Genomic DNA, 17,089 nt, shown 5'->3' with positions numbered 1-17,089 from the left:
GTTTCTCCCACTAAGAGGTGGAGTGTACTTCTTCACTCTTTTAAGTTGTCCTGGTCTCATGACTTGTTTTGAGTAATAGAACATAGTGTTGGGGACATCTTGACAGTAATAGGCCTGCACACTTCCACTCTTTCTCCTACCCCAAACTTATACATATGGGTTATCCCAAGATCAACAGAGCCACCTACCTAACCTATTGTTGATCATGCACACTTGCAGAAGCTTTACATGAGAAGAACAACATAACCAAGCACAGTCCAAATTGTCAATTCACAAAAATGAAAGCTAAATGAATTGTTATTTTGGGTTATGAGGCATTGGCATTGTTGAATGTCTGACAATAATTAACTGACACAACTTCTATTTTATTTTCCACTAAGCGATTTTTTGCCCACGTGGCTTAGGAGTTCAAACAAACACAGCTTTGGAATCTGGCAGACCTTTCCTGTTTACTTATCTTTGACAAATGTCTTTTACTCCTGTGTGCCTCCACTCATTCATTCAGACAATAAATACCCAATTTAGTTTCTACTATATGCAGTGACTACACTATGCAAGGTGCTTTGAATAGAGTGATGACCAAGGAAAATGCCTGTAATTTATGGCGCTTTCATTCCAAAAAGATAATAATGTTCATCGCTTACATTTTATATAAGGAGTAAATTAAGTGATGAGTATATAACACAGAAGCACATGAGTGCCAATTGCTCCACACCTCTCCAAGACTCTTTCAAGAGGAAAGGCACATCCCGAAGGAATGATCTCTGATACAGCTTTAGAACCAATTCTGCTACTTAATGTAACCACCCGATGGGTTCCTCCTCCCTAATGCACAAACAAAATTAACTCATTGAGACCATGGCATTGCAGCAAAGAAAGAGTTTAACTGATCCAAGTCCAGCCACACCAGGTGGTAGATAGAGTTACTACTAAAATCAATCTCCCAAAACTCAGGGATTGGGGGTTTAAGGATAATTTGGTGAGTAGAGAGTCAGAAAGTGGAGAGTGCTGAATGTTCGGGTCAGAGATAAAATCACAGGGAGTTGAATCTGTCCTCTTGCACTGAGTCAGTTCCTCGTCGGGGGCCAAGACCAGATGAGTAAGTTTATTGATCTGGGTGGTCCCAGCTGATACAATAAGTACAAGATATGCAAAATATCTCAAGCACTGATCTTAGCTTTTAAAATGGTGATGTTATCCCCAGGAGCAATCTGGGGAGTTTCAGAATCTTGCAGCCTCCAGCTGCATGACTCCTAAACCATAACTTCTAATCTTGTGCCTAATTTGTTAGCCCTGCGGCGGCAGTCTAGTACCCAGACAGGAAAAGCTTTGTTTTCATAGAGGGCTATTATCTTTGTTTCAAAGTTAAACTACAAACTAAGTTCCTTCCAAAGTTAGTTTAGCTTATGTCCCAGAATGAACAAGCACGCTTGGAGGTTGGAAGCAAGATAAAGTCACTTAGGTCAGATCGCTTTCATTGTCATGCTTTTCTCAGTTATAATTTTTGCAAATGTGAACTCGTTAACTAAAGAGTGAAGTCAGATTGAGTGGGATTGAGATTTTGATCCTATCATTTTTACCTGTTACATAACCTCTCTAAATCCTGTTTCCTATTCAACAAAACAGAGCTAATACTTTAAAAGTATTTTTATTAGTATAAGTCATGTCTCCCGTCCTCAATTTGTGTTGAGATTACATATTGACTCTGAAATGTCCTCAATCACTATTACTTGTAATTAACATTCTAAGAAATTGAATCAAAAACAAAAAAAATTTTGGTTAAATTTTTCTTGATATATTTTTGTTCAAAGTTTGTAACTGCAAATGACATTGACCCTTTTCTCTGGAGCTGAAGATAATGCTATAAAGCCTGTTACTGAGCCAATTCCCATGTGAATTTCACAGATTGCCTCACTGAACTGAGAACATGATCAGAACGTCCAGGAACTTCAGATCATTAGTCATTTCATAGGGGAAAACAGATGGCTTCCCTAGAAGAAGAAATTTTCACCTCCTACAGAATTTGGACACCATTACAAAAGTAGGCCTAATTGTTCAGAGAAACAAGTGTGAGTAACTTTCACCTGGAATCTGTACCTCACCTTTCTCTCAGGATATGTGTATGCGTATATAAATTATACTCCATCAACAGAAGGGACTCCCAAAGACAGAATGATTACAATCATCCAAGTCTATGAACATGGAAATGTACCTGGTAAGAATGCAGTGGTCTGCAGAGTGAGTGAATATACCTTGTCCTCAGAAAGTATTCTATAGAAAAAATAGTATTTTATGTATACACATGCTATATAAACTATTAATAATAGTTTTTTAATCCTTGGCACTATTGATATTTGAGACTATATAATTATGTGTTGTAGGGGGCTGTCCTGGGCATTATGGCATGTTTGCAGCACCCCAGTCTCTCCCCAGTAGATTCCAGTAACATCATCAATTGTGACAACCAAAAAGGAGCCCTGACATGCCAAATGTCCACTAGTTTCCCTGGGTTAAGAACTATTGATATAAAAATATCAGAATATCAGAAAAGAAAGGAAATATGCTCCTATTAATATAATCTCTCATAGGAGGGTAATAAAAGGCATGGAATTCCACTTTATTTTTTTATATTAGCATAGTTTTGCTTACTCATTCTTTTATCTGCTTCTATATATGAGGCACAGGGCTAGAGACAATTAAGAGAGGCAAAAATCATTATTTTCTCCCTATGGGAACATAACACACTCTCCTGGATTATATAATCTAATATAATTTTATCTTGTATTATAGTGCATCACCACCAATGAAATGGTACAGAAAAAATTAGGTGCCATATTTTAAAGGTACGGTGAAGTTCAGGGTCTTACAAGGGTGTAGCAAATGGAATTGATGACATTGGCTACTCCAGACATCCAGCTACTGCCATCACCCCAGCCGCAGCAGGGAGGTGTGACTAGGGCTGCATGTTCCATGGAGCCAGTGGGAGCCCAGGAGCAGGCTGGAGCCGCACCCTCTCAGGTGTAGCTGCAGCTGCCCAAACTGCAGCTGGGGACCCAGGCATCCCTGCACTCTTGGGGGCCCAGGAAGGCCCTCCTTAGCCTCACAGGCTTGGAAGTGCCTGCTCTGGCTGCCTGGCTTCTCCCTGCTGTCAGAGCCCACTCTGATCTCCAAGCAAAGTTCAGCCAAGCCCAGGCACCATGAACAGCAGCAGGAGGCAGACAGGTTCCTGGGTTGAAGGACATGGGTGCCCTGTGAGGCCCCACCTTCTGGCCATGGAAGGCCTGAAGGCTGGGGACCAGGCTACCTGTCCCATGGACCAGAGTGGGAACTTGTGGTGACTTTTCCATACCTGCCCTTGGGCACCCATGGAAGAATTGGCATGTACATCTTCCCCTCCGAGCCTGTAAAAGCTCCCCACTCAGAAATGAACAGACATTGGGACGCCAGACTACAGAGAGGAGCTACCCACTCCAGGGCCTCCTCTGAGCTATTCTGTCACTCAATGAAGCTCCTCTTTGCCTTGCTCACCCTCCACTTGTCTACATGCCTCATTTTTCTTGGATGCAGGATAAGAACTCAGGGCCTGCTGAATGGCTGTGCTGAAATTTCTAGAACACAAACAAGGCAAAAACATGCCCCTTGCTTGCTACAATATGGGAGAAGAAAAGGAGAGAAGAGCCATGGACCTTCAGGGATCCCAGATCTGGGAGCTCCCTGAGCCAGCACTGTGACTCCCTCTTGGGGGGCCCAGTGGTTCCTGAAGTCTCCAAGCTTCCAGGCACCACTGTGTTCCCCAGTGGCAGCTGTGGAAACTACTTGTGGTGCACATGGTCCAGCTGCAGCCTCACAGAGAGCCAGCACCCATGCAGGCACCTGGAGCTGTCCGCCCCACTGCAACAGCCAGTGTGCCTGACTGTGCACAGTGTCCAGACCCCATGCTTGCTTGCTTACACACCCCTTTTACACACCCCTTGCTGCTCCACGCCTGGCTCATACTTGACAGGTGTGGGATTCAGGCTGGTAGCTTGAGTTGCGCATAGCCTGCCAGGCCGAGTGAGTGAAATAAGCCCCACGGGCTCAAGCAAAACTTGGGCAAAAGGCACCACCAGCCACAGAAGTTTCTGGCCAGAAAAGAGACACTCCAAGGATCCTGCAACAGAATCAGGAAATGGATTATTCAGCTTTTAGTGCTGGCTTTTATCATTGTACCAGTGTTGATACTGGAATATTTATGCTACATCTATTAGTTTGCTAGGGATGCCGAAACAAAGCACCATAGACTGGGTGTATTAAATAACAGAAATCTATTTTTCCACAGTTTTGGAGTTTAGAAGTCCGAGATCAAGGTGTCATCAGGGTTGGTTTCTTCTGAGGCCTCTCCTCTTGGCTTGTAAATGTCTGCCTTTTTCCTCTGTCTTCCTATCATCTTACATTCGTGTCTCTGTGTCTTAATCTTTTCTTATAAGGACAAAAGTCATATTAGTCTAAAGCCCACCTTAGTTACCTCATTTTGACTTAATTACCTCATTAAAACCCTATCTTCAAATACACTCACATTCTGAGGTAATCGGGGTGCCCTTAACATATGAATTTTGAGGAGACATAATTTAGCCCATAAAACCATCTGAGTCTCCATTTTCTTATCTGTAACAAGAGGAAGAATAATGCGTACTTCATAGTAAACTTCCATGAACATTGAATAAAGATAGAAAATTGGATATCTACATTGCTCTTAGCATAGTGTCTAAACCATAACAAGTCTGCAATATAATTGACTATTATAATAATATTATAATTTTATTTCATCGTTTCTAAAGAAAAAATATTAACGAGAAGGAGCATTTTGCAACAATGATGGTTAGAGCTGGAATAACATATGCAGATAAAAAGCAAATGCAGGTGAGGATGTAGGCAATTCAAGGAGGAGGTAAAATGAAAACAAAGTCCCAAGGCATAGAAGTCCATTTGGGACGTGGATAGTATTTCCTTTCTTCTAATTTTAGTAATTTTTCTATTGTTTTTCAAAAAAAATTACTAATCAAAATGTCTTATACTCAGTAAGTTCATACATATGTATGTGTGTATATATATGTATGTATGTATGTGTGTATATATATATGCATATATGTGTATATATATACTTACATTCTTCTTGCTACAAATTTGTTCTTAGAGTATTTTCTTTTATTGCTGGCCATGTAACTCAGGGACTCATGGTACAGTAGTTGCATGTCACCCAGAACATGGCAAAAAACTATAGCAGTTAAAAAGTATTTTGTGGGCAGAGAGCATGCCATGGCAAAGGCTTACATGATGGGGGATATTTCTGTTCTTTATAATTCATAAAATGTTTCTTGATCCATCAGTGACTTTGGAAATGGAGATGTCAATAATAATGCTGGGTAAGGCTAGAGAGGGAGTTGAACATGAGGAGACATTTAGGAGCTTGGTAATAGGTTGAGGTGATGAACTAGACTGTATATAGGAGATCATGCACTGTTGGTCCTAGTCCCTCAATCCACTCTTAGAGAAGCAGAAGAATGTAGCTATTGAAACTGGAACGGACATGTTATGCTATTTATCATACCTAGCTTTTTTGTTGACTGCTACTAGAACTGTATAAAAAGCCACTTACATGAGAAAGATTTAAGTAGCTTATTTCATATGATCCTGAATTTCATATTTTCATACACACATATATATGCATACATATATACATATAATTATTCTTATACTTTATCAAATATAATAGCACATGAAATTAAAATACGTAAAACCATCTCACACCAGTTAGAATGATGATCATTAAAAAGTCAGGAAACAACATATGCTGGAGAGGATGTGGAGAAATAGGAACACTTTTACACTGTTGATGAGAGTGTAAATTAGTTCAACTATTGTGGAAGACAGTGTGGTAATTCATTAAGGATCTAGAATCAGAAATGCATTTGACCCAGCAATCCCATTACTGGGTACATACCGAAAGAATTATAAATCATACTACTATAAAGACAGATGCACATGTGTGTCTATTGCAGCATTATTCACAATAGCAAACACTTGGAACCAACTTAAATGCCCATCATTGATGAACTAGATAAAGAAAATGTGGCACAGCAGACTAACACAGGAACAGAAAATCAAACACCTCATGTTCTCACTCATAAGTGGGAGTGAACAATGAGAACATATGGACACAGGGAGGGGAAATCACACACCGGGACCCATCGGAGGGTGGGGGGCAAAGGGTGGAACAGCATTAGAAGAAATACCTAATGTAGATGCTGGGTTGATGGGTGCAGCAAACCACCATGGCACATGTATACCTATATAACAACCCTGCAGGTTCTGCACATTTATGCCAGAACTTCAAGTATAAAAAGGAAAATGTAAATCAATGTCTGGAATATGTGTGTGTGTGTGTGTGTGTGTGTGTGTGTGTGAAGTAAACTTTGTATTATATTTGCACATTAATGGTTTATTTATAATAAATTATTGGAAAAAACATATTTTTATAAATTTAAAATCAAATTTCTATTTGGCATCTCAAAATTCAGAGGAAAGAAGAAATCATTTTCATCAGTGGACTGAAATCCTCTTGAAGTCAAGGCTTATTTTAAGCCATATTTATTGTTCCAAAAACCTCTGTGCTTCTCAAGGGTTTGTTGAGTCAATGTAAGACCTTGGTAAGAATTCTTCAATTTAGACATGGCTAATTTTGAATGTCAACCACAGCTATTGAGGTACTTATATTAATTAACCTTCTAAATTATTTGTTTTTATTTCCCTATAAATTGGCAGTAACACTTGGTCTCAAAGTTTTGTTGTGAGGATTGAATAAAGTAATTAATGAAAGAAGATGTAGTGAAATATCAGTTCCATGATAAGCACATGATACAGGCTTTCTCCTGTTTTCTTCATCCTCATTGAACAGGGAAATATAAATCAATGTCTAATGACTTGTAGGAATAGAGAAAATTGCATTTTCACATAAGCAAGTTTCTGATAATTTATTATAACTTAGGGAAAATTTTTGTGGAAATATGTTTCAAATTATAATTTGACTTCATATAGCCTGAAAACACTAAACACATCATAAACCACAAAAACAAATATTTACAAAGATTGATGCACAAAAGCATTTCCATTACCACTGCATTTCCTTGGGGGACTCACCTGACCTGGAAAGGTTTCCCTGTGTTGCTAAAATGAAAGAAAATATGTGATTTTCCTCCTGAAGGTATCAGGGAAAACATTTCCAAAATGCCTCACTGATAGAAATAGAATCTAGTCCTTTGTTGCTTTCAGGACACACACTGTATTTGTGATAAGGCCAAATTCACAGACTCACAGACTTACTGGTAAGTATATAGAGAACTCAGCACCATTTCCTCAAGTGAAGCCCAGGACACAACAGGAACAAACCAATTCTAAATTTCAGCCAACTTGAGCCTTATTGTTATTTTGCATTTCTGTTTTCTCATTTTATCTAGTGTTGCATCCATTAATTGAACACCTGATTGTTGTTGTAAATATTTATGTAACAATGAGCTAAAATTGGCTTTGTTATGCTATACTTTTACCTATCAGGATCTCTTCTCTGTCTATTTTCATACATGTATACCTCTGTGTTCATGACAAAACATGCTTCCTTTTCACCATAGGTGCTCCTCCTGACTGCTTCAAATCAAGTTGAACAATTTCTTCCAGATTTTGGAAATATTCTTAGATTACTAAATTGGCCATTTGTTCTTAGAATATCTAAAATGTACCAATTGAACATTTACATAGTAGCCATCACTATATTAGTTATATTTCATGTATTCTTACTGAAATGGCACAATAACCGAAAGAGGTAGCCATGATTAATCACATTTTAGCATAGCAGAGCAAGAAAAATAGCTTAAAAAGTCAAGTAACCTACCCAAACTCACACAGGTGATAAGAGAAGGTGTGCCTGGCATTCATGTCACTACTACTTCTGCCACTCCTGGCACAAAAAGAAAGAGAGCAAGATGAAAACTGCAGGACAGAACAAACTGAAGTTTTGCTGGTTGATAGTTCTGGGTTCCATTAAAAATGATGAGGATAAAATGCCTTTAAATTGCCATCAAGTTTAAAATCTATATGTAAAGCGGTGTGGCAAGAGCAATCTTCATTTTCATTTACTTTTATTTAGGTCCATCTCAAATGATTTTGACATGAAAATATATTCTCTAAAATTAAGCTGAGAAGGCTATTGAAATATAAATGAAGACACATTGAAAAAGAAATAGAAGCACAAAATTGATTTGTGCAGTTCAGTCTTTGGTTGTCTTCGTGAATTGTTCTGTCTACTCTTTCTTTTTCATGGTATGCCCCAGACAGAAAGCTCTGCAGAATGTACCATGATAAAGATGGTACTTTTAGTAGAGACCTATTCAGTTCAAAATAATGTATCTCAAAATCAAACCAGGTGGAAGAAATTTGTGGAGGGATGAATGCATCTAAAAAAGATATTATCAGCCTGATGAAAGAACTGTATGGAGAGTGCATTCAGTAGCAGGACAATGAATCAAGGTAAAGATGGCAGATTACTTTCGGTGATCTTAAATACAGTGTTATGTGTGAGTAACCGAGTCCCATCCAGACACAAGAAGCCATAATCAGAAAGAGACCCTGGGAAAAAGGAACTGAGTACCAGTGGAATATCTGAGCCTGGAGTGAGAGAGGCACCAACAAAGCTGGTCTGACAAAATTCTGTGGAAACATCAAGTGTCATCACGTTCTTTCAAGTTTACATTTCTGTGGTAGAATAACACCAACACGATGCAATTAAAATCCATTAACATTTTTAAGAGGATATCTTATGATCCAGCCATTGTCTAGCCAGACTCAATTCTAACAATCTTTCTTACAATTTATGCTGTAGCAAACTTGGTCTGCAGGTTTCCCAAATGCAAGTTCTTTTTTTGTTTTTGTTTTTTCTTTTTTTTTGATTTTGTATATATGGCTCCCTACCTCCAATTCATGACCCCTACCTCCTATGTCTCTGCCTTCCAGAATCATTTGAAAGTTCTCTCTAATATGAAACCTTTCTTGGACTCTTCAAAGCAGATATGGAGATTTCTGTTCCATGTTCCCAAGACATATTGTATTAATTTATCATGACATAGTGTTGCACTGTGTCTAAGTATGACAGGACTATATTTGGTCTACATGCATCATGTTGACATCATAGAAAGCACCGTACTCTGTATAAAAAAATTGCCTGTTGGTCCACTCATCAGGTCACAATTTAGTGTCAGCCAACACTGTGTTCTACCACTCCCATTCTTTTCCTAGTGGCAGGCGTCACTACTCTATCCCGCAGATTTCTACTGAGTCAGGACACAGTTTCTGAATCCTTCACAATTTAGCACTAAAGACAGGACTATCAATCCATTTTAAATGGCCCACCAGTTAAGACTAAAATTACTACAATTTAAAAAAAATTACTAACATATATCAAATACTATGTACTTTATGTTATTATATTTAAAGCTATTTGTTATAGCTAGAGAAATGCCAAATACCATTTTGTCTTTGATTGATTAAAGTGTGTGGTTGCTAAAATTATTGTTTAATCAATATTTAATCAACGTATCTTTCTTGAAGTTCTTTTTAACCTCTCTTCTTCCTACCTGCCTACAAAGCACGTTGATTCTTAAACACTAGTGTTTTAAAGAAACTTTCTATAATATTTATAGATATGAGGCATTTTCTTTTTTTAACATTTATATTAAGTTCAGAGGTATATGTAAAGGTTGTTACATAGGTCAACTTGTGTCATGAGAGGTTGCTTTACAGATTATTTCATCAACCAAATATTAAGCCTAGAACTTACTTGTTATTTTTCCTGATCCTCTCCCTTCTCCTACCCTCCAGCCTCCAAAATGCCACAGTGTGTGTTGTTCCCCTCTATGTGTCTCTGTGTTCTCATCATTTAGCTTCCACTTGTAAGTGAGAACATATGGTATTTGGTTTTCTCTTCCTGCATTAGTTTGTTATCAATTTACTTACTGGTTATGTCGACTGTTAGGACCAGTGGGAAGCCCATGGAATTTCTGGAACCTCCTAGTACTAAAGAACCTTATAAGAAAATACAAGTGTGTTCAACTGACAGGTTGCCTCCTTCAGGTGAGGTCTATGTTCATGCCATGTACAAGCTTAGCTTATTCGTAGAGGATAATGCAAATCCTCTTCCAGACTCCATTTCTAGATAAATATTATGCCTAGCCAGCCTTAAGATGACATCTCTGAATCCGTGCATTTTAGCATACAGATACATGGCCTGGCAATGTCGCCTACAAGAAGGGTTCCTCTGCTTATGGATAGTATTGATGTAGGATTGAGGTGAATTGTCCCTAGACCACATGCCTTTTGTTATTTCGACTATGGGGGTGCATTTGTCCATGACTCCATATCTGTCCTAGTTTAAGGTAGCTAGCAACCACAAAATAGCTAAGAAATTCATTTGTGCTCAAATAATGACCACCAACAAAAGCCCTTCAAAGAACTGATTTTAGGTATAATGTGGGTCCATTGCTTATACTAATTGGTGAACCAATAATTTCTATAATTCCTTCTTGTGTTTTAAAGGCAAGGAAGAAAGGATTACATTCACTACAGATGAGGTATAAAATCTCTGGAGACTACCCCTTGCAGAAAGTGGCGAGTTTTACTATTTTTCTTAAAAAGAAGATAATTTTAAAAAATCTGAATTAGTAATATTGCCTATCTCTACTGAGTAAAATCATTGGATAATTGTCCAACCTATAATATTAAATAGTTTTTACTTTTAACTAAACATTATGTGTAATTATTTTTATATATAGGAATATATAACATGGTAATATATAAAAATTCTGAAACTTGTGTTTTGAATTACTTAAGCACTTAGGAAAGAGTTTGAATATGTTCCTTGAAAAGTAGAATTCATGGAGTTTATTTTTGGCTTTTTATGACTATATTTTCCATTGATGTGTTCTCTAAAACTGCTTTGTTATGTAATAGATAGAAGGCACATTCTGTTGCCAGGGGGAAAATGTAATTATTGGACAATAACGCAAAGAAACACAATTCAAAATGTAACGTAAGAAGGTTCTTTATTTCTGTCATTGTAATCATAATGGAATCAACTACACACTAATTCATATGAACACTGTAGATCCTCTTCTGCCAGGACTCCTGTCTTGTTTCTTGTCAGTCCCCTCTTACTGCATCCATCATATGCCTTTTTGGCATCACCTTTTGCATCACTTTGCACCCTCAGCCATGGGTTTTTATTTTCAGTCAGTTGATTTCATCTGGTTTTCTCTTTGATGGAGTTTAAAAGAAGGGTTTCTAGCTCCTCCAGTTTCTTCCAATGTGATTTTATGTAAGAAAAACAGTTCTCTTTTGATAAAATTGACCCCTTTTATAGCATAAATCTGGTATAAGCATTTCTATAATCCAAGATGTGTATGATCCCAAAATTGAAGTAAGGAGAGGGAAGATGAGATGAATACCTCAGAAGAATGTAAAAGAACCCTACCCTCTACATGAAGTTAATGTTAACACTGATTACAGTGACACATCCAGTATGATTGAGAGGCTAGAAAATGGTTTCTCTCGAACATCAGTTATAGTATATTGATTGTTTCTATAATTATATTATTTCAACTGCCTAAGAATATAACTATGCTAAACAGTTTCTGAGGTAATCCAACACACTTTTTGATAAAACTGATAGTTTGTAAGCAGTTGGTATCCAGCAGGCATCTCCCAAGATTTCTGGCACAAAAGTAAGCATCTATTGGATGTCATCACTGTGGTGGTAGGTAGTGGAACATTGATTGAAAGATTTCTGGAATTGTCTTTCCCTCTGCTCTTAAGGGTGGTCCAGTGGTCAAGAATAAAGATGAGTCTGAAGCAGTACTTATTCTAGAACACAAGCTGATCCAAACTAGCCAAGCACTGAATTTAGTAAAGGCCTAATATATAATATTTTTATAAAATGCTTATCATAAAGAAATTCATGGTAAAGCATGTGTGAAGGACATTGATACCTTTTTTGAAAACACAAGGAAATAGAAGAGAGAGACAGTGATTCACCCTGTCTGCATGGAGAAGGAAAGCCACCTGAAAAAAGTAAGTGACAAATTCATTATTACCTAGGTTCAGAAGCATACACAGAAGTCATCTGGGTATACAAAGCAATAGAAGATGTGTGCATTTGCTCTCTATAGGTAATGGGAATACTGGCTTCAAAGGTACAGATGGGAAAAACATTAACCTGTGTCCTGGGAATTCTAAGTTGTTTAGAAATGAAGTAACAGGTTGGGCATGGAGGCTCACGCCTGTAATTCCAGCACTTTGGGAGGCTGAGGTGGGTGGATCGTGAGGTCAAGAGATCGAGACCATCCTGACCAACATGGTGAAACCCGGTCTCTACTAAAAATAAAAAAAATTAGCTGGGGTGGTGGTGTGTGCCTGTAGTCCCAGATACTCGAGAGGCTGAGGCAGGAGAATCGCTTGAACCCAGGAGGCAGAGGTTGCAGTCAACCAAGATCGCGCCACTGCACTCCAGCCTGGCAACAGAGCAAGACTCCATCTGAAAGAAAAAGAAAAAGAAAAAAAGTACCAAATGCATATGGAGCATTGGGGAGTATGTGTTGAAGAAAGAACTGTGGTCCCCTCTCCTCCTACTTAATAAAGAGAGAGAGGTTGAAAATCAGGAATAAGAACAGAATTAAAAAAAGAAAACTCTTTTGCTTTATTTTTAGATTATTGATGATGATAATGATAATTGCTTGCTCTAGAATCATTTGCTTAAAAAATTTTTCTTGGGGAAATAAAATGGTAGGGCTGTTGCTGATGTTGAGTGGAGACAGTTACATCTCTCCTCTGAAAGTCTGTCATCTCCTTCCCACTTCCAACATCACCACTACATGAAAACTCCCTCTGACTGCCAGAAGCATCTTCTTCAACCTCTTGGGCTTCTCCAGAGCACAGTTTTACACACACCCTTCAGAACAAAACCATGTTCAGACTCACTTTTCACATTGGGGAAATGGATTAAGAAAAAGAACTTTAAGGAATAAAAATCCAGCCATTGTGTGAGAGAAGCCCCAAGGAAAGTTATTGAAAACGTCAACCGTAAAACTAGTAATGCCAGGGTAGGAAGAAAAAAGTAGATAGTAAGCAATATGTACTGGATTTGTGATATTTAGTCTAGTTTAACTTTTTGCAGTGGTGAACAGGAACTAAATAGAAGAATCTAGGCTATCTTTGAAGTTCCTGGCTTGAGGCAAATGGTAGTGTAATTAACCTACTTGCTTGGCCAATAAGAAATGGGCATTTCCTTTTGTTATTTTTTTTCTGCCAAGAAAATTAAAAATTCTCTTTAGTGAATGCAATCAAATTTGCATATTGATTTATTTTATTTTTTGGGGTTACATTAAACGGTTTCTTCCTGTTGAGCAGGCACCGTTGCTCACCACAGACTCTGAAAAGACTGCCAAGAGGCATTTGCGTATTTAATGTTCCTTCAGTTCAAACATACTTAGTCATAATTAAACTCGGTTGAATGGTTTTTAAAAGAAGTTAGTTGTTAATATGATTGGCAGTTTTCTGTGCCTTTGACAAGATCTAATGAAATATGCCTATGTGGTGTGCAACACTGACAAATGCTGAGATTTATCTTCTGTGATCTCTATCTAATGTAAATGTGATTATGTTGAATCCTTTGTTTTCAAGAGGTATGTTATTACTTCCCATTATCTAAGTAAGAATGATAAATGTTCAAGATTTTCCTTAAATATAAACAATCTTGAAATTAGTATTCTTCAACTACTTTTAAAAAAGTAGTTGAATATTAAAGTGAGTATTGTTTTGTAGGAGGAAATAAAACAGACAGACATCATTTTATTTCTTCAAAAGAAGTATTAAACCATTATATAACAGTGGTTTCAAATGCATGAAGAGGAGAAAGAAGAGACTGAGAAACTGACACTACAGGCATTACTTTAGGGTAACAAGCATTTAGCTTGCTTCCACCATTAAATGACAACCTTGTATGTTTGGGAGGTACTAGCTTTCTGGTTCTCTTCTGATGAGTGGGTCAGAGAACTGAAAGCTATATGCCATATTCTCCAGCACTTCTAAAAATACATGAAAATAGCTGGACCCGGTGGCTCACACCTGTAATTCTAGCACTTTGGGAGGCCGAGGCAGGCAGATTGCCTGAGGTCAGAGTTTGAGATCAGTCTGGTCAAGGTGAAATCCCACCTCTACTGAAAATACAAAAAACTTAGCCAGATGTGGTGGCATGTGCCTGTAATCCCCCCAGCTACTCGGGAGGCTGAGGCAGGGGAATTGCTAGAACCAGGGAGGTGGAGATTGTTATTTAACATGGCTAGTATAAAAGGAAAGAGACCAGCTGGTCATGGTGGCTCATGCCTGTAATCTCAACACTTTGGGAAGCCAAGGTGAGCAGATTATCTGAAGTCAGAAGTTTGAGACCAACCTGGCCAACATGGTGAAATCCATCTCTAGTAAAACTACAAAAATTAACCGGGCATGGTGGCAGGTGCCTGTAATTCCAGCTACTCGGGAGGCCAAGGAAGGAGTTTTCTTGAACCCAGGATGTAAGAGTTGCAGTGAGCCAAGATCGCGCCACTGCACTCCAGCCTGGTGACAGATCGAGACTCTGTCTCAAAAACAAACAAACAAACAAACCATGAAAGCATACACATCTTCGAAATAAACTTGCAACATGATTATAAATTGTTCTTTATTGTCAATGGTATTACTTGCATGAAATAGAAATATCTCTTCAAAATATCAGTATAGTTAATGCATTCTATGATTGTGAACAATTTAATTAATCTTATTTTCTTGTCTCAACAAATTTGCTACTGGATTTCTATGCTTTTACCTTGCTCTGTTGTCTGTCAGCTTAGCTATGGCCAGTTGCCTCCTGCTCTGTGGCAAGAAAGGTGACTGACAAGACATTACTGAACCTAAATATCCAACTTTCTGCTAAGTTTGAGTTAAAATGGCAGACATTGATTAATTATAGAAATAATGACATGGCTGTTCACCCAACACCCAACATAAAACCTGGTCCAGGCTTTTTGTATGCCTCATGCTAACTAGGCTTTGGATTTAAAAGAATTGACAAGACAAAAAACATGAAACAAGTGGTCATGTTCATTTCTTTTCTTTTTTTAAATTTAATTTAATTTAATTTTAAGTTCTGGGATACATATGCGGGACACACAGATTTGTTTGTTACATAAGTCAATGTGTGCCACGGTGGTTTGCTGAACCTATTAACCCATCACCTAGGTATTAAGCCCCACCTGCATTAGCTGTTTATCCTAATGCTCTCCTTGCCCCAAACCCCCTGACAGGCCCAGTGTATGTTGTTCTCCTCCCTGTGTCCATGTGCTCTCATTGTTCAGCTCCCACTTACAAGTGAGAACATGTGGTATTTGGTTTTTTGTTCCTGTATTAGTTTGCTGAAAAGAATGACTTCCAGCTCCATCTATGTCACTGAAAGGACATAATCTTGTTCTTTTTTATAGCTGTGCAGTATTCTGTGGTGTATATTACCACATTTTCTTTATCCAGTATATCACTGATGGGCATCTGGGTTGATTGCATGTCTTTGGTATTATGAAGAGTGCTGCAATGATTTTCTTTCTTTTCATAAGAGCACCAGCACATATATTGAATTGCTTCTTTATTCATCTATTTATTAAGCCATGTTCAATCAAAGCAGAAACAAAAACAAAACACTTCAGGTTCTTCTATAGCAATGGTCTTTAACTGGGGAGGATTCTACACCCACTCATTCCTCACTCCCCCGGTAAGGCAACTGGCAAGGTCTGCAGACAATTTTGATTATCACAACTGGGGAAGGGAGTGATGCTGGCATCTGGTGGGGAAAAGCCGAGGATGCTGTTAAACATCCTATAATGCACAGCACAGCTTCCCACAACAATCATCCAACTCAAAATGTCAGCACAGCCATGACTGTGCAACCTGGCTCTCTGAGTCTATCTGTTTCAACTTTCCACTCCCAAAGAAGCTGTGGTGACAATGAAATTTGTAGTTTTTGAAGAAAGGCATAGGGAATATTCAGCAGGTTTTCTTTTCAATTATCTTGTACCCTTGGTCTTTTTCTTTTTCCTTTTTTTTTTTTTTTTTTTGGATGGTGGGGAATGTATATGTGTGTGAGATAGGGACATTTTCTCTATACTCTATTTCTGGGCAGTTTTTGTACAGTTTAAGTGATAAAAAGATTTAAAATATTTATAAGAGTACTTGTCACGTGTTTTAGGTATTTTGCCTCTACGTATCATTGCAATTATTAGCTATTAAGATGGCCTTCACTGTCCTCCAATACATGGGTTACAACGCAGCATTTACTTATTTTTATAGAAATTTATTGTAGTTATATGATTCAATATTTGATTTCAGTCTCTCCTGTATTAAATAATAAGCTCCAATAGGATAGGAACCATTCCTGTTTTTGCTCACTATTTTGTCTCATGTATCTTGCACAGTTCCTATATAACAGGCACCTAATAAATATTCACTAACTTAGAGTGTCAGTAAATCAACAATAAATTATGAAAACCACTGAATAAGGGAAAGAAGGAAAGAATTTGAAAGGCAATGAAGATCAGGAAGAAAGAATGTAGAACTATTAATCAACAATAAATATATTTTAAAGATTTAGGTAGTGTGAAAATGACCCTAGTCAAGGCACCTTGGTGCTTGAATTTGATTTCCAGTTTGGACCTGTAATAATTTCTAACTAAGGGCAAATTTTATAGCACAGAAAATTGTGTTTTCACATTTGAGACTTTGCATATTAACCCATGGTTTTTGAAAATCAAACAGCACAGTAGATATAAATATTCTTTTTAAATTGTCAAATGCATAGAAATATTGACTGTTCTAGTGTCATATTATTTGAAATTATGCAAGACACTGCAAACTTCTCAAATTACAGATGAGGATGCTAAAACACAGAGAAATGGGCTGGAATATCTTTAGAATCCCTGAATCTAACATT

The sequence above is a fragment of the Colobus angolensis genome, unplaced genomic scaffold (genome assembly GCF_000951035.1).
Source record: "Colobus angolensis palliatus isolate OR3802 unplaced genomic scaffold, Cang.pa_1.0 Scaffold178, whole genome shotgun sequence".
In the NCBI taxonomy this organism is placed as follows: domain Eukaryota; kingdom Metazoa; phylum Chordata; class Mammalia; order Primates; family Cercopithecidae; genus Colobus; species Colobus angolensis.
The sequence above is the reverse complement of the archived record's forward strand: the minus strand, read 5'-3'. Positions refer to the sequence as shown.